Source organism: Lissotriton vulgaris, chromosome 1_2, assembly GCF_964263255.1.
Source record: "Lissotriton vulgaris chromosome 1_2, aLisVul1.2, whole genome shotgun sequence".
NCBI lineage: Eukaryota > Metazoa > Chordata > Amphibia > Caudata > Salamandridae > Lissotriton > Lissotriton vulgaris.
The window spans coordinates 343264729-343290733 of record NC_141686.1 but is presented as its reverse complement, the minus strand read 5'-3'; the positions used below and the strand labels follow the sequence as shown (position 1 = coordinate 343290733).

At 48.2% G+C, this 26005-nt stretch overlaps 2 protein-coding genes across 2 annotated transcripts in view; one reads left to right on the top strand and one right to left on the bottom strand.

Annotated features, from left to right (window-relative positions):
- The window catches only part of LOC147736729 (uncharacterized), a 127109-nt gene extending 123879 nt beyond the window's left edge, over positions 1-3230 (bottom strand). Inside the window, exon 1 of the mRNA XM_086953446.1 lies at positions 3111-3230. The gene's annotated coding sequence lies outside the window, so the exon portion shown is untranslated. The remainder of the gene's footprint in view (positions 1-3110) is intronic.
- A 288-nt stretch (positions 3231-3518) lies between these two features.
- Positions 3519-26005, top strand: part of LOC147736728 (uncharacterized) — a 112969-nt gene continuing 90482 nt past the window's right edge. Inside the window, exon 1 of the mRNA XM_086953440.1 lies at positions 3519-3563. The gene's annotated coding sequence lies outside the window, so the exon portion shown is untranslated. The remainder of the gene's footprint in view (positions 3564-26005) is intronic.

Below are 26005 nucleotides of genomic sequence, written 5' to 3'. Positions count from 1 at the left end.
CTGACAGCTGGCTACTGGCAGATCAGACTAGCTGATGATGCAAACGCTAAAATAGCATTCTCAAACCCAGGAGGACATTATCGATTTGTGGTAATGCCCTTTGGTCTGAAGAAGGTACCTGTCACATTTCAAAGGTTGGTGAACCAAGTCCTCACAGGCCTGGATGACTACTGTGCAGCTTATCTTGATGATATTGCTGTCTTTAGCTCCACCTGGGAGGATCACCTGATCCTCCTGAAAAATGTTTTGGAGGCCCTGCAAAAGGCAGGTCTAACTATCAAGGCGACTAAGTGCCAGATAGGGAAGAGTAAGGTTGTGTACCTGGGCCACCTTGTAGGTAGAGGTCAGGTTCAACCACTGGAGAGCAAGATCCAGACCATAAAGACTGGACTCCTCCAATCACCCAGACACAGGTCAGAGCTTTCTTGGGCCTGTCTGGTTACTATAGGAAGTTTATTAAGAACTATGGGTCTATTGTGACACCACTTAATGACTTAACCTCCAAGAAAATGCCAAAGAGAGTTCAGTGGATAGTAAGCTGTCAAAAGGCATTTGATGACCTGAAGCAGGCCATGTGCCCTGCACCTATTCTAAAAAGTCCGGATGCTTCGAAAAGCGCTGAGTGACTAGGCTTAAAATAAAAAAACGCTGAAAAGGCATACTTGTGGCCTTGGCATCGTTTGTGGGAAACCGGCGAAACGATTGTTGTTGAGAATTGGGGCTCGCGACCCCGCCAAGGCCCGCCACTGAAAGCGGCTCGGGTTTCTGCGCGAACATTTAGCTGTAGGTTTACACATATATAGAAGTTGAGATGGACAAGGCAGGGGAAGAGAAATAAAGAGAAAGTTATTCGATGTTTACAAATGCAACGGTGAAAATCCTGAGATCTGTGCTTTGAATTTCACTGCTGGAGCAGGAATGCCCATGGTGAAAGGGGATTTATTTGTAATTACAAATATTCAGCAACTAAAGCTACACTTTCAAGTGCTTTATGTATAAATCTTTTTATTGTAATGTTATGCACTAGTCCACTTAACCTAGAACACATAACCCATACCAGGATTTCCTGCAATGGGAGTAACAAGCTGGCTGGACAGCCACATAAAACCTTTTTGCAAGAAAAAATATAGACTCAAACGCAAAACAAAATACCTTTATCAATGTGTGTCCAAGCTTCTTTTGATAGTACTTGGCTGGTGGACTATATACAGCCTGGGCTTTTAGATGCTTTTGCCGTCCCCGGGTTCTGAAGGGTTAACACAATTAAATATTTTTGGGGTATCACACGGACTTAAATGACCCTAAAAGCGGTAATAAATTCAAATGTATTCCAAATAGGGAGCCCCAAATATGTGTTGCCCGGGCCCCACAAATCATTAGTACATCAACGAACTAGAAGTCGGTTTCATATGCTAGTTATGAATAAAACAACCACCTTACTTTAGGGAACAAAGTCCGGATATCAAAGGGTTCAATGTACAGAACTGTGGACAAAAGGTGCTTAATAAATACATGCATTCTGAGAGAAGAAACTAAATATGCTTTTGTTTCCTCCTAGCATACCTCTCAATCCATTGCAGAGACAACCTCCCACTAAATACAAACATTAAAAAACAAGGTCTGAGCAGGTATTTGTGAAAATGAGTAACAACTCCACACGGACCCATTCTGGACGAATGTATTACGTTACAACGCATACATTTACAACGCATGCACTTACAATGCAGTGTTTACATCGCAACATCCACTACAATACATTCCATTACATCGCATGACACTACATCGCGTTTTAAAAAACTACCTTTACAACGCATTTCATTACATTGCATACTACCTTTACAAAGCAAACCATTACAATGCATACCATTACATTGCATTTAAGGTAAGTATTGGATAGTATGGGGATACAAATAACTATTCTAACTCCAGGGGGTGCAACAGTAGGGTAAGTGTTGGACAGTGTAGTGGTAAACATTACTATTCTAACTACGGGGGTGCAACAGTAGGGTAAGTGTTGGATAGTGTAGGGGTAAAAATGACTATTCTAACTCCAATGGTATTCGTTGTAATGTATGCATTGTAATGCCTGCATAGTAGTGAATTGCAATGTAGTATCATGCGTTGTAATGCCTGCGTTGTAGTGTCATGCGTTGTAAAGGATGTTGCGATGCAATGCCTACGTTGTAAGTGTATTGCGATGTAATTGTTGCGTTGTAAAGGTTGTTTCCCATTCTGGATATCAAGTAGTTAAGCACACACATCGAGGCCACACTAAATCTTTGATGTATTATAACAAGGTCATAAAGGGACCCCCTTGCACAGTACACCTCAAGTCCTGAATTCCGGCAAGGATACATAGCATTCTGGGACATGTAGCTTGGATCTAAACACTGTTAATATGGGTGCTTAAATATCATAATGCAATGTTCTTTAAAGAGCCATGACTAAATGAAGGGATTCATAAATAACAGTTGGCCATGTAGTCTCACAATTATTAAACATTACACATACACCTGCAGGCTACATCCCCTGATGATGGTGTGAGGCCAGTACACCTGCCCCCTGCACCCCCTGAGGGTGGTGTGAGGTCAGTACACCTGCCCCTCTCCCCCTGATGATGGTGTGAGGTCAGTACACCTGCCCCTCTCCCCCCTGATGATGGTGTGAGGTCAGTACACCTGCCCCCTGCATCCCATGATGATGGTGTGAGGCCAGTACACCTGCCCCCTGCGTCATCTGATGATGGTGTGAGGTCAGTACACCTGCCCCCTGCATCCCATGATGATGGTGTGAGGTCAGTACACCTGCCCCCCTGCACCCCCTGATGCTGGTGTGAGGTCAGTACACCCCCAGGCTGCACCCCCTGTTGATGGTGTGAGGCCAGTACACCTGCAGGCTGCACCCCCCGATGATGATGTGAAATCAGTACACCTGTCCCCCTCCCCCCTGATGATGGTGTGCGGTCAGTACACCTGACCCCCTCCCCCCTGATGATGGTGTAAGGTCAGTACACCTTCCCCCCTCCCCCCTGATGATGGTGTGAGGTCAGTGCACCCCCAGGCTGTATTCACACCTCTTAGGTTGCCGATGGTTGTGAGAGGCTCACTTACCTCTGCTGTGTCTACAATTGAAAATGAAGGTAACTGCAGCCAGGGCTCCTCCTTCCACTGGACAGACAGACAGACCCTCAGGGCTCCTCCTTCCCCTGGACAGACAGACAGACCCTCAGGGCTCCTCCTTCCACTGGACAGACAGACAGGCCGACCCTCAGGTGCTCTAGGCCCCGCTGCTGGTGCTGACTCTGCCCCCGCTGACCCGGACACTGTTCTACCTGCAGGCCTGAGGAGCCAATCACCACCCGATACTAGAGGAGACTCTGCCGCCGCTGACCCGGAAGCAGACACGTGTGGGAGGAGGGGGCGGGGTCATGTTGTCCTGAGAGGAATGCTCCCTCCGCCTCCGCTGCTGGTGCTGACTCTGCCCCCGTGACCCGGACACAGTTCGCCTCCCATGAGTTTCCAACAGTGAAGGAGAAGAGAAGAGACCCTGAGAGAGGAGAGAGGGTGAGACTGGGGGGGAGGAGGAGGGCAGAGGAGGGAGGAGGGGGGAGGAGGGAGGGGGGTGGTGAGTCCAGAGGGTGTAGAGGGGAGGTGAGTCCAGGGGGGGAGAGAGGGGAGGTGAGTGAGGGGGGAGGTGAGTCCAGAGGGTGTAGAGGGGAGGTGAGTCCAGGGGTGTAGAGGGGAGGTGAGTCCAGGGGGGGAGAGAGGAGGTGAGTCCAGGGGTGTAGAGGGGAGGTGAGTCCAGGGGTGTAGAGGGGAGGTGAGTCCAGGGGGGGTGAGAGGAGGTGAGTCCAGGGGTGTAGAGGGGAGGTGAGTCCAGGGGTGTTGAGAGGAGGTGAGTCCAGGACGAGAGAGGGGAGGTGCGTCCAGGGGTGTAGAGAGGAGGTGAGTCCAGGGGTGCAGAGAGGAGGTGAGTCCAGAGGGGAGAGGGGAGGTGAGTCCAGGCGGGAGAAGGAAGGTAGGTCCTCGGGGAGGAGAGGGAAGGTGAGTCCAGGGGGGAGAGGGGAGGTGAGTCCAGAGCGTGGAGAGGGGAGGTGAGCCCAGGGGGGAGAGGGGAGGTGAGTCCAGGGGGGGAGAGAGGGGAGGTGAGTGAGGGGGGAGGTGAGTCCAGAGGGTGTAGAGGGGAGGTGAGTCCAGGGGTGTAGAGGGGAGGTGAGTCCAGGGGGGGAGAGAGGAGGTGAGTCCAGGGGTGTAGAGGGGAGGTGAGTCCAGGGGTGTAGAGGGGAGGTGAGTCCAGGGGGGGTGAGAGGAGGTGAGTCCAGGGGTGTAGAGGGGAGGTGAGTCCAGGGGTGTTGAGAGGAGGTGAGTCCAGGACGAGAGAGGGGAGGTGCGTCCAGGGGTGTAGAGAGGAGGTGAGTCCAGGGGTGCAGAGAGGAGGTGAGTCCAGAGGGGAGAGGGGAGGTGAGTCCAGGCGGGAGAAGGAAGGTAGGTCCTCGGGGAGGAGAGGGAAGGTGAGTCCAGGGGGGAGAGGGGAGGTGAGTCCAGAGCGTGGAGAGGGGAGGTGAGCCCAGGGGGGAGAGGGGAGGTGAGTCCAGGGGGGGGAGGGGAGGTGAGTCCAGGGGGGGGAGAGGGGCGGTGAGTCCAGGGGGAAGAAAGGGGCGGTGAGTCCAGAGGGGAGAGGGGAGGTGAGTCCAGGGGGGAGAGGGGAGGTAGGTCCTGGGGGAGGTGAGTCCAGGGGGGGGAGAGGGGAGGTGAGTCCAGAGGGTGGAGAGGGGAGGTGAGTCCAGAGGGGAGGTGAGTCCAGGGGGGAGAGGGGAGGTAGGTCCTGGGGGAGGTGAGTCCAGGGGGGGGAGAGGGGAGGTGAGTCCAGAGGGTGGAGAGGGGAGGTGAGTCCAGGGTGGAGAGGGGAGGTGAGTCCAGAGGGTGGAGAGGGTAGGTGAGTCTAGAGGGGAGCTCTATTGACTTAATTAACTAAAAGGCAGAGGGGCTTTGAGCAGCCAGGTCTCCTGACAGTTGTTCAGACTGACATTGCTTTTATGCCGGATGTCCTGTAGCAGATCTTTGGTTATAAGAGCTTTAGACCTAAGAGGTATATTCGCCTGAAGGGATGTCTTTCCACATTTCTGGACAGAATATCACCTCTTCTGACTGATTCATATTTAGGTTTTCCTAATGACCCTACATTTTGTGTTGTACAATGTTTATAAGCGTATGAGCTTTGCTTGATGGGATTCCAGCAAGATGCTGAAGGCCATTTGTGGATTGCCAAAAGCCCTTTGGTCCTGTCAGATCAGCTGATCTGGTCAGATGGGATGGGTTGGGCATTTTATGGCAGAAGACGGGGTTGACATGAGTAAATTTGGGCACACTCAGTCAGGGGCTCAGTTGTGTCCAAAACATTTTTATTATGCGCCGGTTAGGTAATCTAATGATTGTATAGATTGGTCATCTGATTTTACTTTCAAGACATTTTATTATAAACCAATATCCAATGTGCCATCTGTGCTCGTTGACCAGCTTTAAACAAGCGTAATCTCAGCCTCCGGTCCTGACATAGAATAAAAAATGATCCAGCTCCTGCACCAAGAATTTTCAATTCTATTAAGGACACAGGATGTGGATTATCCCAGTGTTAGTCAACATGTGCATTAGATGTGAATTAGGTCCTGAATATGATGTTGGTGTTGGGTATACTCCATCTCAACAGTGACAGAATATGCATTCCGCCAACATGAGGGTCTATCTGCTGGATTTAAATGCAGGTGGGCCTTCAGTGTGTCCATAATGTGACTTCTTTGTCTCCGCCGTGGCATAACTTCTCCAACAGCCCTCAGGAGTAAGAGCCATTGGAGAAATAGCTACAAGCCCGCCCAGTTTAGATCCTGGACATGTAGTAACTTTATGCTGTTTCTTAACGCCAGAAGGAACAATAAAAGCATTATAATGCTCCACTCGCCATGGGAGAAGACTCCCATGGCGAAAGGAGCATTATATTTTTTGTTCACAAAAAGAAAACCTAGTTTCAGGGTTTTCTTTTTGCAAACAATAAACAATTACTCCATGCTACAGGGCTGCGTCCTGCTGGCACAGCCCCGTAGAAGAGAGTAATACACATTGCCAGGAACCGCCGTCATATTTTGATAAATGACTGCCTGCTCCGCAGTCATTCATAAATTAGGTGGACGGCTCTCCGCTATGGGTATGAAGTAATATATTCCGTTCCATTGACAAAACTGCAGGCCATCCTCCAAGTAATGAATCAAGCCCATAATCTTATATTCCATAATTGTGTCTGGTTTGAATATGTTCATTTGAAGTCCCTCTCTGTTATTTGAATGCTCTGTTTTGGGTTGGACGTTACCTTGTTTGATGTACTGAGCAGAAGGCAGGAAAGGCCTCTTTAGGAAGTGGCCAGGTCTTATAGGCATTGCGCCATTAACAGGTTGGATCTGTGGTTCTTCTGGAGTTGCTGTCTTTAGTGACAAAAGTTTCTCTTCCATGACCTCCTGCGGGGTTCTACTGTATAGTGGAATTCCGAATTGTTACAATTCCGTTTGATTACTGTGACTTTTCGTTCTTCTGGAAGGGAAGTTCCAAGTTGTTGATCTTTTGGTCAATTGAGCAAAGAGAGAGAATAGTTTTGGTGCCTCTGATTGATGAAGGGACATGTATGCGCTGATTAGTCACTGAATTGATGGTAAATGTAGTTTTTGTGTTTGACTGTCTTAATGGCCGCTGCGAATATTGCAGCAAAGATTGAGAAGCAAAATCCTCACCTTCGTATAGTTAATAGAATTGATAGTTCTTGACACAAAACTTGCTAAACCTTTTATCCTTCTAAATCTTCTGTTACGTTGTACACTCCCAGCACATGAACAGTTTCAACTCACAGAAAGCCCTTTAAATGTTCAATTACGGCATGCACTCCAGTGAGCGTGACCAGCTTCCTGTTTAAGATGCATGTATGATACCCCTCCATCTCTAGGACTCTCCGAGGCCACATGTCATGTGTTACTATGTACTGCAGGAAAGGAATTAGTTTATAGCATTCTTCATCCAGACAACCGTCATCGCAAATGTACTATCAAAAGTTCCCATGCTTCTTTGTTTAAAAAAAACATATTTTATTAATTTTTATGCTGAACAATCCAGCGAGACAGCGAATCATATGTAACAAAATACATATCGGAGTTTCCTATTGTAATCAGAGAGCGATTATTACAACTTACTTCTATTCTGTAAAGAGGTGTTACCTCCGTAGAGGATGCAGTGACTGTGTTGTAACTCGTAGTAGCAGTGCTGGTGTCACTGGTATATTCATTCATTCGACATCAACTTAACCTTCCTCCGCCTTCCTATACCTTACAACATAAACATTCCCACCCCTCCCTTCCCTAGACTCCCTCCACCTCCGCCTTCCTATACCTTACAACATAAACATTCCCACCCCTCCCTTCCCTAGACCCCCTCCTGTCCTCCCATGAGCAGATAAATAATTGGTTTAGTCCCTGTTCGTATGTATATTTCCAATGAATTGGTTTACAGCTGTGCGTGAATCTGGTTGGTTAATGTCTGGGGGGGTCTGCTTTTGGTTTTCTACGTTTTGTATTGGTGGGTGAGTATCTAAACGACAGCGTCTGAATGTAAAGAAGCTTCAGAGCATATAAAGAGTTCACGCACTACGTCCCATTCTAGTGAAATAGGGGTCTTTCTTAATCCCCTGGTTTCCTCCCTCCTTATTGCCATGCTTTCGGCCCTTCCCCATCTGACTCCTTCTCCATGCCAGGTGAGCACTGCAGGGGGCAATGCGGATTTCCACCTCATAGTAATTGAGGGTTTTTCCAATATTAGGGCTAAGTTCGCACATCGGGTTGCACTGATTGTTTCCTGCGTTTATGGCGCAGCCCTAGTACACAGTATTCTGCGGTGTACTGAGGTTCCGTGACGGTTCCGTGACAATTTGAACCCGTGTTTTCAAATTTGTCGGAAATACATAATATTGGTATCAGCGAACCGCAAATGATCCATTTAGTATATCCTGGTGTTTTCGCTACGCTACAAGCAAGAGCACTCCTTCTATTGACATATTTCTGATCTACCCACGGCATCCATCTTAGATCATGGCCGCCATTTTGTGATTCTTGCCCTCACATACGCAATAAACTCTGATCACTCCACTTTGATTAAGGACACGTAGCCTTAGCCGGAGATTCACCTCTTACATGACACGTACACCTTAAACCAGATCACGCTGTAGCTGCATGACTCGACAAGGGCTGCCTCCTCTGCCCGAGGCCAGCCCTGCCAAACTGGTCTTCGTGTCCATTGTACCTGATAATGATTAGGCGGCCGAAGCCGGTAGCCTTGCCCATTTACAACCCACAAAACATCCCTTATCCCACTTTTCTATCTTCCACACCTGGCTCTGTTTCTTTCTTTCTGAATCTTTATTAGGGGGAGGTAACGAACTTTACGATGAGGCGGTCCGAGTCCTGAATGCAATATTGACAGGGAATTGTGACAAACTAGTGGGAACCCCTCTTTTCGCAATGTTTGGCCTCAGATATTATCGACGGTTCCTGTGTAACGCCAAATATTTATTGTTTTAGACACAAAGGTTTTGGGAATGTATTACATGTAAAGAATTTGCCCCTAGCATAAAAAACAGTATATAAGGAGCAGCCCTCTTTGTACAAATCGAACAGGCTCCTGGTTACTGCCCGTGTGTAGTATTTGTGACTTCTGTGTCCCTGCAGTAATAAACCTTTGGTCTTTGACGCCACCATCGAGAAGCCCGTGTTTCTGTTCATTTGCGCACCAAGGCAGGTGGGAACTCCGGGGTCTTTGGGTGTTGTTCCCTGACACCTCTGGACGGAACCAAAAAAGTCCAGAACTCCAATTGGCCCCCTACGTGGGGCGACGTCATTCGGTACCGGTCCAAAAGCCTGAAGAGTTCGAGAAGCTTCGTGTGAAGATTCCTGAGGGAGGCGCCCCACTTCATCGATCCCGGCATATCGCAAAAGTGGCCCGAAGTTCTCTTCCACGAGGGTTTCCCGTTCAGGACGGCTGCAGTGGGCCGTTGCCTTGACCGTCGCCCTGTCTTGGACCCGTGGTGCAGTCCTTAGTACGGCGAAACGTGACGGGTTTCTCCTTGGTGACGTCTTCAGTGACTCAGTTAAGTATTTAGTGATAGCTAGCTGGTTACTTTTGTGAGGATTGTTAAAATCCTTGATCGGTTCTTGGTTTGGTTTAGTCTTATAAGATTATCACTGGTTGTTCTAGTTACGATAATCTTTTTGGTTTAGTTTGGGTATCGATACATCAGTTCGTTTTGGTAGGCCTAAGTTCTTGGTTCGAGTGCACACATTTGTTCCGTGTTTGTTTGTTTTGTGTTCCGGACTGAAAATGGTAAGTCGGAAAATGTTGTCTTGTTTTAGTTGCAACAGTGACTCACGATTGGAGGACTCTTGTCTGGTTCCTCCGATTGGGACTCCCCTATATGATTTATATTGTAAGCATGGCGTGGGTCCTATATCCTATAATGAGGTATGGGTCCGTTACTGTAAGAAGGATGGTGTCCTTAGTTGGCCACTGCATGGTAGTTTTGAACCAGAGATTCTCGACAACTTAGAAGCGAAATTGTTTAAGAAGAAAGCCCGGCCGGCAATGTTTGATTCTTTCCGTTATTGGCGAAAAGAATCCAAACAGAGAGAAATGAAAAGGTTGAAGAAAGAACAGAAAGAACAAGAAGAGTTAACTCTAGAGCAAGCGGCTAAACAGTTGCAGGCTAACGAGTGTGAGAAGGCCATAGATGTAGCAATTAGAGAGCATAACTTAGCGATCGACAAGTGCTATCCTGCCTTGCCATCGAAAATGGCTAAGATACTGGAGGATTCCGAAAACGATCCTCTGTTATCTTATCTGTTACGGTCACCTCCACCGTATGCACAAGGTGCTGCGGCTCCACTCGTCCCGAATGTTCAATTACTGGTTGCTGCACTACCTGGTGTTCCTGCTCCTGTCCCCCAGAATCAAGTTCCCGTACCTCCTGTGATGAATGTGAATGTTCCTACAGCTCCTCCTCTTCCTACACTGCCAGCCTCTATACCTACATCCGTACCTACTGTTCCTCAAACTATTTTTCTCGATACTCCTACTGTTCCGTTATCTATTCCTACCTCTACTGCATTCTCTACGTCTGCGAGTGTGCTAACTCCACTTTCTGTTCGTCGAAGAATCACTGATTCTGTTACTAATATGCTGTCTCCTATATATAAAACTTTGATTAAGACTACTACTCCTGATTCAGTTCAGAGACGTAGTCAGCTACCAAGTACTGAGGAACGGGGAATTTTAGATTCCACGGCTCTCAGATGGATTTCGAAGAGTAGAAGGTATAGTACGAGAGATGTGTTAGACACATTTATGCAGTGGAAGGAACCAACGCAACGGTACGTCTTTGATGAGATGTGCTCGTTGTTACGTGAAGAAATAGAAGAAGACGATGTCGAATCAGATTTGGAAGATTTAATTAGAGTTCAAAAAGAGTTTGCTGCTGGAATGATAGTGGGTGAGAATATAAAGGAAGCGATGGAACTTATTTTAAGTTTTAGGAATGATCCATCTCTTCGTTCACCGAGAGATTTAGAAAAAGGTAAAGTGAAGCTAAGTCGCCAATATCCTATGAGGGAGGTTCCTCCAATTTGGCGCGAAGCAATACAACGTGATGATAATGCAGGTATTGCAGCTGCTCCAGCACAGTTCCAACGAGTGTGGATACACATTCCATGGAAGCGAGCAGAAGTGCTAGCGGTGAAACAGGCCTTGCCAGACCCACGTAAAAATCCAGCTGGATATTACAAGGAATTAACACAGACAGTTGAGGCTTGTATAATGAACTTAGCCGACATCGATATGTTGTTTGGTAACGTAGTTCCGCAACCAGTGTGGGCTAAAATTCGTAGAGAGGATCATCAAGCTGCTTTAGGTGGTGATTGGGCAGCTATCACTGCAGCAGATGGTCAGCAAATAGGTGGTGCGAAACCCGAACCTCTAATTGCTAATCTACCAGGTAGAATAATTGATCTAATGAAGACTCTGATGCCAGCATTGCGTGTTAATTGGGACAAGCTATCAGCATGCAGGCAGAAGAAAGACGAAAGTGTCTCCGACTTCTTCACGAGGTTTGAAGAGACTTTTGTAGATCATAGTGGTCAGGACATGAGTACAGAAGGAGGACAGAGATTGTTTGTCGATAAATTTGTGCATAATTTGTTACCTGAATTATGCAATAAATTAAAAGACTCAGAAAGTGCGTGGGCTGTATCTACGACAGCGCAAATACTTGCGACTGCACAGTACTACGAAAATAGGGATAAAGAGGAAAAGGAAAAATCAGAAAAGAAAACAAAAGATTTAAAAACTAAAGTTCTTTTGCAACAGGCGTATCCGCCTCGCACGAATCAGACTAATACGCAGCAAGGTTCGTACCAAAGGACAGATTATGGTTCATCAAGACCTCAATATCAGTGGAATCAGTGTGCGTACTGTAAGAAAGAGGGTCACTATAAAAATGAATGTCCGATCTTAGCGCAAAATAATGCAGCAGCAGCTCAGAGAGGTCGTGGTGGTTTTATGCAGAATTCTAGAGGTCGAGGACGAGGTGCTATGCCTCCACAAACGAATGATCGTCCCTCCAATCACTTTGATCAACGAAATGGACAATCTACTCAGCAAAATAGATCTCAACAATATCTTGTCGAGGACTATAATGAAGTAGATGAGGGTTATCAACAAAATGGGTACTAGGACAGCCATGGACAGAGAGAGGGAGTAGTATCAGTTCCAGTGGATCAGAGTGGGCCTTATGTCGCAGTAGCAACATCAGGTGTAGTCAAACCGTTTCTGTTGGATACTGGTGCCGCAAAAAGTTCTATCATTCATGCGAAACTCCCTGGCGCACCTTTGTCCGGCTCAACAAATGTTTCCGTAGGTTTTTCAGGCGCCCCTGTTTACAACCCGATATCTGGTCCTTTGTCTATTTCTGTTGGACCGTGCCAATTGAAAGCACCCCTGATTTTGACGACAGGTTGTAATGAAAACCTGCTTGGTTTAGATTTGTTAAAACGACTATATGCGACATTGTACTGTTCTCCGGAAGGAGTACAGCTTACATTGGGTAAAAATATCACCTCTCCGATGTACTTGTCAATGGACACACTCCCGCCGGAGCTACGTTCACTCCCTGATTCTCTTTGGGCGACTGGTCCTAATGATGTAGGTCTCCTAGAAATTCCACCGTATGTGGTAACTTTGAAAGCGAATGTAAAATTTCCAAGAATTCCCCAATATAAAATATCTAGTGAAGGAGAGCGTGCACTTTTATTGATTGTGCAAGATTTGATTAAGAAAGGTGTGGTTGAAGAAACTAGAGGAAATGTCTGTAACAGTCCTGTATTGCCGATCCTGAAACGAACTGATCCTACAAAACCTCCAGTTTATAGGTTTGTCATAGACCTTAGAGAAGTTAATAAGATTGTAGTCCCGCAGTTTCCTGTAGTGCCAGACATTACTGCCTTGTTAACATTGATTCCTGCCACAGCCACATGGTTCTCAGTTATTGACCTAAAGAATGCCTTTTTCAGCATTCCGATAGCTGAAGAAAGTAGGGATATTTTCGGCTTCTGTCTAGGAGGTCGCAGTTTCAGATTTAAACGCGCTCCACAAGGCTATTGTGAGAGTCCATCAATTTATAGTCAAGCATTAAAAAGCCAGTTAGATTCTTTTGTCCTTCCTCCAGGTTCTGCCCTAGTACAGTACGTAGACGATCTTTTAGTGGCTGCCGATAACAAGGAAACTTGCAAAGCAGCTACAATTTCCCTATTGCATCATTTGTCTAATTTGAATCACAAGGTGTCTCCTTCGAAAATGCAATACTGCTGCCAAGAAGTGACCTACCTAGGTCATCTCTTGTCAAAGGAGGGAAGGAAGTTGACCCCAGAAAGAATAAAAGCAATTACACAGATGAGTGTTCCACGCACACAGAGAGAAGTGCGTGCCTTCCTAGGCATTACCTCTTACTGTAGGCAGTGGATTCCAAATTTTTCTCTGTTAGCGAAACCATTGGTAGCTTTGACTGGGAAAAATGTTCCGAGTCCGGTGCCATGGTCTGATGAATGTCAAGAGAGTTTTATTGAATTACGAAAAGCATTGTGTTCAGCTCCTGTATTGGGTACACCTGATTACAGTAAGCCATTCACGCTCTACGTTCACGAAAGGGAAGGTTGCGCGTTGAGTGTTCTGACACAGAAGTTTGGTGATAAACAACGCCCTTGTGCGTATTTCTCATCAACATTAGATCCGGTAGCCAGAGCGTTGCCTAGTTGTTTGAGAGCTACAGCGGCAGCTGCAGCTTCCATTCGACAATCTGCTGGTTTGGTGATAAACAATATGCTAGTGGTCATGGTTCCTCATGCAGTGGATACACTCATGAACCGAACGAAGACACAACACCTTACTAGTGCGAGATTATCTGGTTACGAGCTGACATTACTAGCGAGTCATATTCAGATCAAAAGATGCAATGTATTAAATCCAGCAACACTGTTGCCGACTGATCAAGAGTCGAGTGATTCCGAGCCACATGATTGCTGTTTCAAAACGGAGGAAGAGACAAAAGGACGCATTGATTTAAAAGATACTCCGCTATCAGATCCGGATGGTACGCTGTATGTGGACGGGTCATGTTTTAAATTGGAGAATGGTGATGTGACTGCTGCTTACGCGGTAACGACTTTGAAGACGATTGTGGAGACTGCAAGAGTGAGTCAGAATTCTGCCCAAGCTGCAGAATTAATAGCTCTAACGAGAGCGTGTGTTTTAGCTGAGGGAAAGAGAGTGAATGTGTTCACAGACAGTCAGTACGCATTTGGCGTGGCCCATAGTTTTGGCCGGTTGTGGAGAGAAAGAGGTTTCATTACGTCCCATGGGACTAAGATCCAACATGGTCAGCTAGTTAACGACTTGTTGGAATCTCTAACCTTGCCGACTGAAGTTGCGATTGTGAAGTGCAGTGCTCATAAAGCAATCACGGATGATGTTGGTCGTGGGAATGCTTTTGCTGATGAAATTGCTAAACAGACAGCTAGAGACACGATGAGCAGAATGTATGTTGCTACGTCTGCAAGATGGATTGCTGAGTCCGGAATGTGTGAAGACACTATGGAAAGTGTGAAAGAGATTCAGAAAGAAGCAACTGAGGAAGAGAAACGTGTATGGAGAGAAAGTACGGGCAAGTTGGACTCGAATGGATGTTGGATTGATTTGACAGAACAGCAGCGTTGGATGTTGCCCGATGCATATGTGCTTGCAGTAGTGACGATGGCGCATGGAGTAGCGCATATAAGTTCTAAAGGGATATGTAAGATGTTGGCTCCGGTCTGGAAGAATGAGGGAATCAGTAAGTGTGCAGAGAGAGTGGTGAAAAATTGTATGGTGTGCTTGATGCATAATCCTGGCAAGGGAACTCCAACTCCAGCTGGTCATTTCGCTCCTCCTTCCTGTCCCTTTGAAGTAATTCAGTTAGACTTCATTCACATGGAACGCTGCAACAATTTGAAGTATGTCCTGGTGGTAGTTTGTGCTTTTTCCAGGTGGATAGAAGCATACCCACTAAAGGACAACACTGCCCTATCTACTGCCAAAATTCTTCTCAAGGAATTTTTCCCTAGATATGGAATGCCACGGATTGTATGGTCAGATAACGGAAGTGAGTTTATAGGGAAAGTTATGCAGAGTGTGTGTGCCGGCCTAGGATTGAAACAGAAATTTCACAGTGCAAACCATCCCCAGTCTGCTGGTTTAGTCGAGGGTTACAATGGCACCCTCAAGCTGAAAATAGCCAAAATACAAGCATCCACAGGTTTAGCCTGGCCAGACGCACTTCCTTTGGCCTTGTTATCAACGAGAGCAACAGTACATTCTAGAATAGGGATTAGTCCTTACGAGATAGTCTTTGGTCGCCCGGCAAATGTCTGGGGTGTGCCAAGGCCTAAACAATTTTGCTCCATTGAATATCCTATGTTGATAGACTACCTTTACGACTTGACTGCTAAATTGAGTCTTATTCATCAACAGGTTTTCAATGCTTTGCCAAAACCTCCGGAGAGTCCAGGGCATCAGCTGAAACCAGGAGATCTGGTTGTCATCAAGAACTTCGCGAGGACGAAGAACCTTCAGCCGAGATTTGTGGGGCCTTTTCAGATCTTACTGGCAACGAGGACAGCAGTTCGTGTAGCTGGCCGTAAACACTGGATACACGCTTCTCATGTTAAGCGTGTTCCTTTGCCGCTCCCTTACGACGACTGGGTGAAAAAGGGAATTGGTGCCTCCGAATCTGAAAGCACACCGAAGTTCATCTCTTTCAGCGATGCCGAATTGATTACTGACACTTCAAAACCTGACTCTCCTCCTGAAAAGACTCCTTTGAACACTGAACATTTGTCTCCAGCATCAGAAGAAACTCTGCTATCTGCGAACTTGAACTCTGCAACAGCTGCTAGTGATACGCTATTTTCCGATCAGACAGTACCAGCGAAGCAGAGATACAACCTAAGAAGCCGTAAAATGGACAAATAAAGCAGGCAACTGCATATTGTGATTTTGATATATATATATTGAACTTTTGCCTTCAGCCAGGAAGTTTACTATTGTTTATTGTTTTTAAAATTGCCTTGCCGTCTGGGTAGCCGTAGGGTCGTGGCTGTGTGCCTAGTTTGAATTTGCAGGGGTCGGACACAAGGTCGATCTTTCTGTTGGTTCTGGGAACTCCCAGGGCTGATAGAGGCATTTTCATCTACGTACACATCATCAGTGGTCGCGAGCGGATTGTAGAAGATGGAGCTTCCTGCGCTGCAACGAGAAAATGTGATTTATGTTCGCAGAAACAGACTTAATAGAATTCTTCATAGCAAATGCTTTCTGATGCAATGTGCCATTACATTTTTGATTGTTTTAGCAACATTGGTGGGTGGAATCGTCTTTAGTATAAATTTGATTTTTGTGCCAGTTACTACAGTACCTCCCCTTGATCCTGCTATTTCTACTGTTTCTTCTATACACTCTTTTCACTCGTTTCCAGAACATGAGCAAGCCCGACGCTCAGAATTCATCAACAACACTTTTGTACAGCTCTTGCACCAACACCAACTGGTAGTTAACACTACAGACTGCTGGGTGTGTGGCTTGATACCCCACACTATGGATAAAGGTATTCCCTATCTGGTTTTGCCTTACAGCTATAATGGATCATTTCAGGCCTTCCAAACCATCTTTGCTTATGCCCTTGAAACTTATCCTCCACGTCCACCGCGTTCCGCTAAATATAACTCTGCCAACAAAGCTTTAGTCCAGGGAATTATTGACATGGTCAAGGACGTCAATAATACTCCATCTTACCCTAGAGACGAATTGCGAGTATATTTAAGTTGGAATACTTCAGAGTATCGCCTTAGTTTAGGAGAAAGCAAGCGTAAAAGCTCAACTCCAATCTGGGTCGTACCTCACCGAGGTCAGGTCTGTTTGCAAGGTAACGGGAGAAATCCGAGAGCTCAGCTAGGGAGGAGTAAGTGCGTAGAGACTTACGTGTTTCCGGCTAACTCTTCCCCTGCCTTTCTCACTGCTAGGGGTACCTACTTCATTTGTCGAGACAGAGCTTATACATGGTTGCCTGCCGACTTTTCAGGATCATGTTATATTGCTCGATTACTGCCTCCGACATACACTGCTTCACCTGATTACCACCGAACCAGAGTAGCGAGAGGTGTCTTCAGCAAGGAAGATACCGCTGGTCAGGAAGCTGGAGACTTCTTCAAAGGCTTCCTTCCGTTCTGGGGGCCTATGGCCAATAGTAGAAACATACGTCAGCTAACACGGGTAGTTGAATCTACTATTACCGAAACTGCTGGTGCCCTTAGCAATCTGACAGCTGAGCTTCAGGCGGATAGGCTCATGACGTTGCAGAATCGTATGGTTCTAGACGTTATACTTGCAGATCGAGGTGGGGTATGCAAAATGATCCAATCGAGCTGCTGTGTCTTCATTCCTAATAATGCTCCAACAGTCTATGAGGCGATCTCTAAGTTGCACAAGATTTCAGACTCCATACATGTAGACAAGGGAAACTGGTCCTTCATGGAGTGGTTTTGGACTCTGATATCAGCGTGGGGATGGAAGGTTCTAATGGTCATTGGTGTCATCTTAGTATTCCTATTCTCATGTTGTCTGATTATCCAGTGTGGTCCTGCTCTGTGTAGTCTTTGTGCTGCAACTTGTCTCAGAAAACCACCTGCGTTTGGAGAAAAGACACGAGAAAGGATGATGATACAACAGCATGTCACTGACCTGATGAACATAGAACTAGATTCAGACATAGACTGAGTAATTGCCTATGTAAGGGCAAAAGGAGGGTCTGAGGTTCCGTGACGGTTCCGTGACAATTTGAACCCGTGTTTTCAAATTTGTCGGAAATACATAATATTGGTATCAGCGAACCGCAAATGATCCATTTAGTATATCCTGGTGTTTTCGCTACGCTACAAGCAAGAGCACTCCTTCTATTGACATATTTCTGATCTACCCACGGCATCCATCTTAGATCATGGCCGCCATTTTGTGATTCTTGCCCTCACATACGCAATAAACTCTGATCACTCCACTTTGATTAAGGACACGTAGCCTTAGCCGGAGATTCACCTCTTACATGACACGTACACCTTAAACCAGATCACGCTGTAGCTGCATGACTCGACAAGGGCTGCCTCCTCTGCCCGAGGCCAGCCCTGCCAAACTGGTCTTCGTGTCCATTGTACCTGATAATGATTAGGCGGCCGAAGCCGGTAGCCTTGCCCATTTACAACCCACAAAACATCCCTTATCCCACTTTTCTATCTTCCACACCTGGCTCTGTTTCTTTCTTTCTGAATCTTTATTAGGGGGAGGTAACGAACTTTACGATGAGGCGGTCCGAGTCCTGAATGCAATATTGACAGGGAATTGTGACAAACTAGTGGGAACCCCTCTTTTCGCAATGTTTGGCCTCAGATATTATCGACGGTTCCTGTGTAACGCCAAATATTTATTGTTTTAGACACAAAGGTTTTGGGAATGTATTACATGTAAAGAATTTGCCCCTAGCATAAAAAACAGTATATAAGGAGCAGCCCTCTTTGTACAAATCGAACAGGCTCCTGGTTACTGCCTGTGTGTAGTATCTGTGACTTCTGTGTCCCTGCAGTAATAAACCTTTGGTCTTTGACGCCACCATCGAGAAGCCCGTGTTTCTGTTCATTTGCGCACCAAGGCAGGTGGGAACTCCGGGGTCTTTGGGTGTTGTTCCCTGACACCTCTGGACGGAACCAAAAAGTCCAGAACTCCAGTACCCCCCTATTATGTTCGTAACAGTTCCTTAGACCTTCATCACATTTGCCCAGAAGGGGACCATCGAGGACAAGCCCATAACATATGTAGCAGATCTGTGCAAAGCATTGGGGGCAGTGATCCCCCACCTTCGGGTACATCTTTTTTTAATCGGTGCGGTGTAAGCTAGGCCCTATGTGACACCATGTGTTGATAAAGTATTAATTTGTCATTGCAGGATACCTCTTTGGGGTAGTGTAATGTGATGTCCCATTCTTTGTCAATTGTTTCTTTACCTATATCAGTGCTCCACTTTTCTCTGAGCGCCTCCAGTGAAACTGCGCGTGGGAGTGAATTCCCTTGTACAGCCATAGGGTTAAATGCCTTCCATTGCCTATAAGGTGTAATGTATGTACTAAATTGTGTCTGGGGGGGTCTCTGCTATCTGGTGTCCAGTTCCGTCTAATGTACCTACTGATGCTGCATGTAGAATGTAAAGTGACTTTGGTACCCCTTGCTTTCTAACAAAGTTCTCATGGTCAGTGAACAGCCTCCCAACCGTGTTCACACCTTCTCCTGTCCATCTGGAGATGCTTCTAGTTTTTATTACTCTTGTTTGTGTGGGGATCCCTAACCATGGAACATTAGGGGCGCAGGGGAGTGACCTCTTAGTGTATTGGATTGGTTTTTTTTCAATACCTGAGGGCGGTTTTCAGCAAAGGGGGAGCCGCTGTTGGGGTCCTTCCTCCAGGCATAAACAGGGTATGGAGGGTCCTCTGCTCTGGTGTCTGTTGCGTAGTCCCCGTCTCATGGAGGGTCCTCTGCTCTGGTGTCTGTTGCGTCGTCGCTGTCTCATAGGGGGTCCTCTGCTCTGGTGTCTGTTGCGTCATCCCCGTCCCATGGAGGGTCCTCTGCTCTGGTGTCTGTTGCGTCATCCCCGTCTCATGGAGGGTCCTCTGCTCTGGTGTCTGTTGCGTCATCCCTGTCTCATGGAGGGTCCTCTGGTCTGGTGTCTGTTGCGTCATCCCTGTCTCATGGAGGGTCCTCTGGTCTGGTGTCTGTTGCGTCATCCCTGTCTCATGGAGGGTCCTCTGCTCTGGTGTCTGTTGCGTCATCCCCGTAACATGGAGGGTCCTCTGCTCTGGTGTCTGTTGCATCATCCCCGTCTCATGCAGGGTCCTCTGGTCTGGTGTCTGTTGCGTCATCCCTGTCTCATGGAGGGTCCTCTGCTCTGGTGTCTGTTGCGTCATCCCTGTCTCATGGAGGGTCCTCTGCTCTGGTGTCTGTTGAGTCATCCCTGTCTCATGGAGGGTCCTCTGCTCTGGTGTCTGTTGCGTCATCCCTGTCTCATGGAGGGTCCTCTGCTCTGGTGTCTGTTGCGTCATCCCTGTCTCATGGAGGGTCCTCTGCTCTGGTGTCTTGACAGAGATCTGGCTCGTCCATTCCCAATGTTAAGCTTACCTGACAGTAGCCCTGGGGGTCCCCCAGTACCACTATCATGTTGGCTTAAGTTGGACCGGGTTAGTCTACCGACTTCTACCTGTCCCTTATCTGCCTCATCCCCAGAGGGATCCTCATCCTCATCCTCCTCCACATTCTCATTCTCGGCTGAGAGGAGGATTAGGTCAGGGTCACCTCTGGTTCCCTCGAGGGGAGGCATGTCTCCTTCTGGATTAGAAGGGCTAAGAAGCTTCTCAGCCTTTCTGGCATCATAAGTCTCTAGGAGACCAATCAGAAAGGAGGTGGTGGGGTTAGCCCCTTGCTTAATCTTCCTAGAGTTACATACTTGTCTTAACTCGCGGAAGCTAAGCACAGTATATCTTGAAGGGATGACCTGTGGAGGGTCAACTGACACAAGGGGAGACTCAGAGTTTCCTCCTTTGTCCGACATACTGTTTCTAGTGTGGTGTAAGTGATGCACCTACCTACACTATGTGTTTACCTACTGATCCCTTGCTAAGAGTTGCAGCCAAGGTGTGCTAAGCCTTGAGGAGCTGCAACAGCTGGTTCAGTAGAACTCAGAGTATTCTAAGCTTAGTTATATGTACTAACAGTACTTATGTGATCTTTCAACAAGATATTCTTAGGATACGTGTGGTAAAACAACAGCAAGCTCAAATCCCAACCGCTGCTCACCAATGTGAGAAGTTGGCCCGATATGCAGCGTTCGCTATTCTAGCGACCGCTATGTATCGTTCCAAACGACCCTTATGGTGATTGGTTGTAAGTCAACCTATAGACCAGCTATCCTAGTAGCGTGGATACGAGCAGTCTAAGGCTAAAGACTCGAGAGGGCGTGTTAAGCCAGCTGTTTACCACACATGTACCCCTTGAACACCAAGTGAAAGGACACCACACAAGTGTTATGAAAATAAACAGGATATTTATTAAGATTCACAACAGCCCTGTACTCTTTATGAGGACAGGGTACTAAGCACAAACCAAATCTCTTAGGAAAATACTTCAAGTGCACAATTAAAACAAGTGTCCGAGGACACGGAAAGTTTAGTGGTCTCGGGCGGACCCGATAAGGCAAGTCGGAAGCGAGGGACTCAGGACCCTAGAGTAAAGAGGCTATGCAGGCACCGAAATGCCGAGTTACCTAGCCACGAGGGCTGCGGCTGCACAAGTCTTACAGGCGTCGGGGTCTTCGCTGACGAGCCAGGAGCCGGAAGAAAAGGAGTTGCTGGCCGGCGACCAGTGATGAATAGTTCGTAGAGATCCAAGCCTGGATCAGAGATCGTTGACACCTGAAAGCAGAGGGGACCAAGTTCGTACTACTAGCCAGTAGTCAGAGGGTACCAGGAGGGCACCGGTTGGCCGTCACCTCGACTAGGTGAGTGGGCGACGCTAGGCTCTGCAGTCTCACGGACCAGGAGGCGTTGTCGGCGACCAGGATGGAGGTGCGAGCTGTCCCACGAAGGATGATGCTGTCGGCGTCGCTGGGCCCAGGATTGGGGCAACAAGCCTTGGCAGATTTCAGGGCCACGTGGTGGGCCTAAAATGGCGTCTTGAGTGGACCAGGAGGGTCCGGGATGCTTCTCTCAAAGATGGAAGCAAAGGCCAGTCTGGAGCAACCAGACCAGCAGCGTTGGTTGTCGGATGTCGTCAAAGAAGGGCACAAGCCAGCGGCTAGTGACCAGACAACGTGCTGAGCAGCGAGCAGAAGGGCCCCACGCAGATCGTGGAGATGCTGGGAGGCTGCACTTCGGTGCTGGAGCTGCTCAGGGTCGGGGCTTCTCGGACCCCAGAGCACTCACCAGAGAATTACTTCGATGGTCGTGCTGGTTAAGAGCGTGCAGGTTTTGATGATGGCCGGTCCCTCGAGGTCTCGTCGCACCCACAGATCACAGCTGAGCTGATGACGTGGGTAGAGGTCAGAGGTGCCAGGGAAGCCGGTTCTCGTCGAGCTGGGCCGTCGGATTCCTTGAGGAAGGACTTGCAGCAGACCGCAGAGTTCTTAGATGGTGCCCGCGGATGCAGGGTGACTACTCCTTAGTCACAAGGGAGAAATCTTGAGAAGAGTCTCGAATGTCCTTTCGTAGAAAGTAGTTCTTGATTCAAAGATGATCTAATTTGGAAGGGTCCCCGCTCCGGCCTTTATCCTAAAGAAAAGGGTGGGTACATGACTAGGTCCTGCCCTAAGGGTGGGACCAGGAAGGGGGGTAGTTACACCCCTCTCCCCTGCCGGACTTTCCCCAGGCCATGGCTGGCGCCCCTGGAACTGGTTCTGACCGGCAGATGCGTAGTGAGCACCGGGGTTCACAGTTACGTACATGTTGTGTCCCTCTAGAAGGGCGCAATGCTAACCTCGTCGCCAGAATTGGTGAGGGGGTAGCATCCCGATTCGTATGACACCTTACTCGACATGTCTTGATAACGCGACACCGAAGTTACCGATGTGGTACGCGTTATCATGGAACAGCCATTGGGTCTTTGATCCGCAAGCTGCAACCGGGCTCGGCTCGGGCCAGAACCTAGTTCACACGAGCCCACGCACTCTGCCTTCAGGATTGTCAAGGCCTGCCATAGGAGTGACTGATAGGAACTCGGGTGTCCATTGTATGGTTAGATATAGAGCTACTATACCTAAAGCAAAGGGTGATTACACGACTTCGCCCCAGCTGTCATGCAGCCAGTTGTGTCAAATTTAGGAGGCCAGCCAGGGGTGGAATAATACATGCTGCAGCCCCTGGCGGCCCTGGGTACACCTATGCCCTGAGTTACAGGGTCTGATAAGGTGGCCCAGTACCAATTGGTAAATGCACCTAGGGTACATATCGTAATTTAGAAAGAGAACAGCCAGGCTGTGGGTCTGATTAGCAGGCCCACAGCCAGAGAAAGTCGTAAACCAGTGAAACAAAAGCAAAAAATCTGGGTGATCATAGGATTGCAGACCCTACTCTCCTACATGACCCCCCCCCCCAAACGTTGGGACAATAAGCTAACCTTGACCAGGTGAGTCTTCTTGTTCTAAGTGGAAATATCTGGAGAGCCCATTGGCATTGCCATGATCAGTACCAGGTCTATGTTCCACTGTAAAGTCCATCCCCTGTAGGGAAATGGACCACCTAAGCAGTTTGGGGTTTTCACCCTTCATCTGATTTAGCCACAAGAGGGGCTTATGGTCGGTCTGAATCTTGAAGTGAGTGCCAAACAAGTATGGCCTCAGCTTCTTCAGGGCCCAAACCACAGCAAAGGCCTCCCTCTCAATAGCTGACCAATTCTTCTCTCTAGGGGTCAGCCTTCTGCTTATAAAAGCAATGGGCTGGTCTTGACCATCAAAATTCAGTTGAGAAAGAACAGCTCCCACACCCAACTCAGAAGCGTCTGTTTGGACAATGAATGGTTTGGAGTAGTCTGGACTCTTAAGGATAGGCGCTGTGCACATGGCCTGCTTTAGGTCATCGAATGCTTTTTGACAGCCTGCTGTCCACTGAACCTTTTTTTGGCATTTTCTTACTTGTCAGTTCATTTAATGGTGTCACAATGGAACCATAGTTCCTGACAAACTTTCGGTAGTATCCAGTCAGGCCCAAGAAAGCTCGAACCTGAGTCTGGGTGGTTGGAGGAGCCCAGTCCCTGATTGACTGTATTTTGCTCTCCAGTGGCTGAACCTGGCCTCCACCTACAAGGTGGCCCAGGTATACAACCTGTGTCTGCCCTATCTGGCACTTGGTGGCCTTGATAGTGAGGCCTGCTGCTTGCAGCGCCTCTAACACTTTCCTCAGGTGGACCAGGTGATCCTCCCAGGTGGAGCTAAAGACAGCAATATCGTCTAGATATGCCGCACAGAAGTCATCCAGCCCAGTAAGGACTTGATTCACCAACCTTTGGAAGGTGGCAGGTGCATTTTTCAGACCAAAGGGCATCACCACGAACTGATAATGCCCACCAGGGGTAGAAAATGCGGTCTTAGGCTTGGCGTCCTCAGCTAACCTGATTTGCCAATACCCAGCTGTCAGGTCAAACGTACTTAGGTAGTTGGCCGAAGCCAATCTATCGATAAGCTCGTCTGCCCTTGGTATTGGGTGGGCGTCAGTCTTAGTGACTGCATTGAGACCCCTGTAGTCTACGCAGAACCTCATCTCTTTCTTACCGCCCCGGGTGTGAGGTTTCGGCACTAGAACTACGGGACTAGCCCACGGGCTATCCGAGGGTTCAATGACTCCCAGCTCCAACATTTTCTGCACTTCACTCTTGATGCAGTCTCTAACGTGATCAGGCTGCCGGTAGATTTTACTCTTGACGGGCAAGCTGTCACCAGTGTCAACCTCATGGGTGCACCAATTGGTCTGACTGGGTGTTAGAGAAAACATATGCCGGAAGGATTGAAGAACCTGTTTACAATCCTCCTGTTGATGTTCGGAGAGGCTGCCACAAAAGACAACACCATCTACCGATCCATCGTCAGGATTCTGAGTGAGCAGGTCGGGGAGAGGGTCACTCTCCTCCTCCTGTCCCTCATCTATGGCCATGAGCAAACTCATGTCCTTCCTGTCGACATATGCCTTGAGCCTGTTGACATGAAGCACCCTGTGGGGGCTCCGGGGAGTTCCCAGGTCGACCAGGTAGGTGACCTCTCCCTTTTTCTCCAGGATGGTGTAGGGCCCGGACCATTTGTCCTTGAGTGCTGCTGGTGCCACTGGCTCCAACACCCACACCTTCTGTCCGGGCTGGTAAACAGTCAAGACAGCCTTTTGGTCATGCCAAGCTTTTTGGAGTTCTTGGCTGGCCTTAAGGTTTTCGGATGCCTTCTCCATGTATTCAGCCATCCGCGAGCGGAGGCCAAGCACATAGTCCACTATGTTGGTTGCAGGCTTTTTGAGAGGTCTCTCCCATCCTTCCTTCACCAAACACAGGGGTCCTCTTACAGGATGCCCGTACAAAAGTTCAAAAGGGCTGTAGCCAACCCCCTTCTGCGGGACTTCTCTGTAAGCGAATAAAAGGCAGGGGATCAGGACGTCCCATCTACACCGAAGCTTTTCAGGTAGAACATGAATCATCCCTTTCAGGGTCCTGTTGAATCTCTCAACAAGCCCATTGCATTGTGGATGATAGGGTGTAGTGAATTGATTACCCATGCGGAGTACCTGGCTAGTTCTATATCCGATCATAACCCCCTATTGGTGCACATTCAGTGGCAGAGAGAGCGCCCAGTGATACCAACATGGCGGCTTCGGCCGGAGACGCTAGAGGATTCTGTGTTCAGCGATGCGGTTCGGCAAGGCATTGATAGTTATTTCGGAGAGAATGAGGGCACGGCTGCGAGTAGGTCTACTGAATGGGATGCAATGAAAGTGGTGGTGAGAGGGGTGTGTTTGGGTAGGTTCTCGAATGCTCCTACGACTGTGCTGAATGACCTAATGAAAGCGGATGACACTTTGAGGGACTTGGAGCGCCGCAGGCCGGCTAGGCCAGATCTACAGGCCCAGTTGTTGGAGGCGAAGGAAGTGGTTGCCGCCGAGACGGAACGTTTGATGTGTTATGACTATAGGCAATACATCATCAGGGCACACGCAGAAAGGGACAAGGTGGGTACCCTCTTGGCCAGACTTGCTAACCCGGAACTTAGGGGCTGCCCGATTCTCAGCATTAATAATGCGCAGGGAGAGATGGTGTACTCCCAGGCAGCGGTATTGGACCGATTTAGGGGGTATTATGAGGAACTATACCGGAGTCAGCTGGGAGTGGGGGTTCAGGACATCGCGGAATACCTGGGGGAGAGGCAGCTTCCGGTCCTGGACGAGGGAGACGCGAGGGAGCTGGGTAGCCCGATCACGCTCACGGAAATACGGGTGGCCATCAAACATATGGCCCGCAACAAGACGCCCGGGGTGGACGGACTGCCAATTGAATTCTATCAACAGTATGTGGACAGCTTGGCGCCCAGGCTGCTGGTGGTGTATACGGAAGCCTTCGAGACGGGGGTATTGCCTGGGTCCATGCGGGAGGCCTTGATTATACCGCTCCTCAAGCCTGGCCGGGACGCCGCGGATGTGAGGTCTTATCGCCCGCTGTCCATGCTGACGGTGGATTATAAGATCCTGAGCCGAATCCTGGCCACCAGGCTGGCCCCGCATATGACGGGC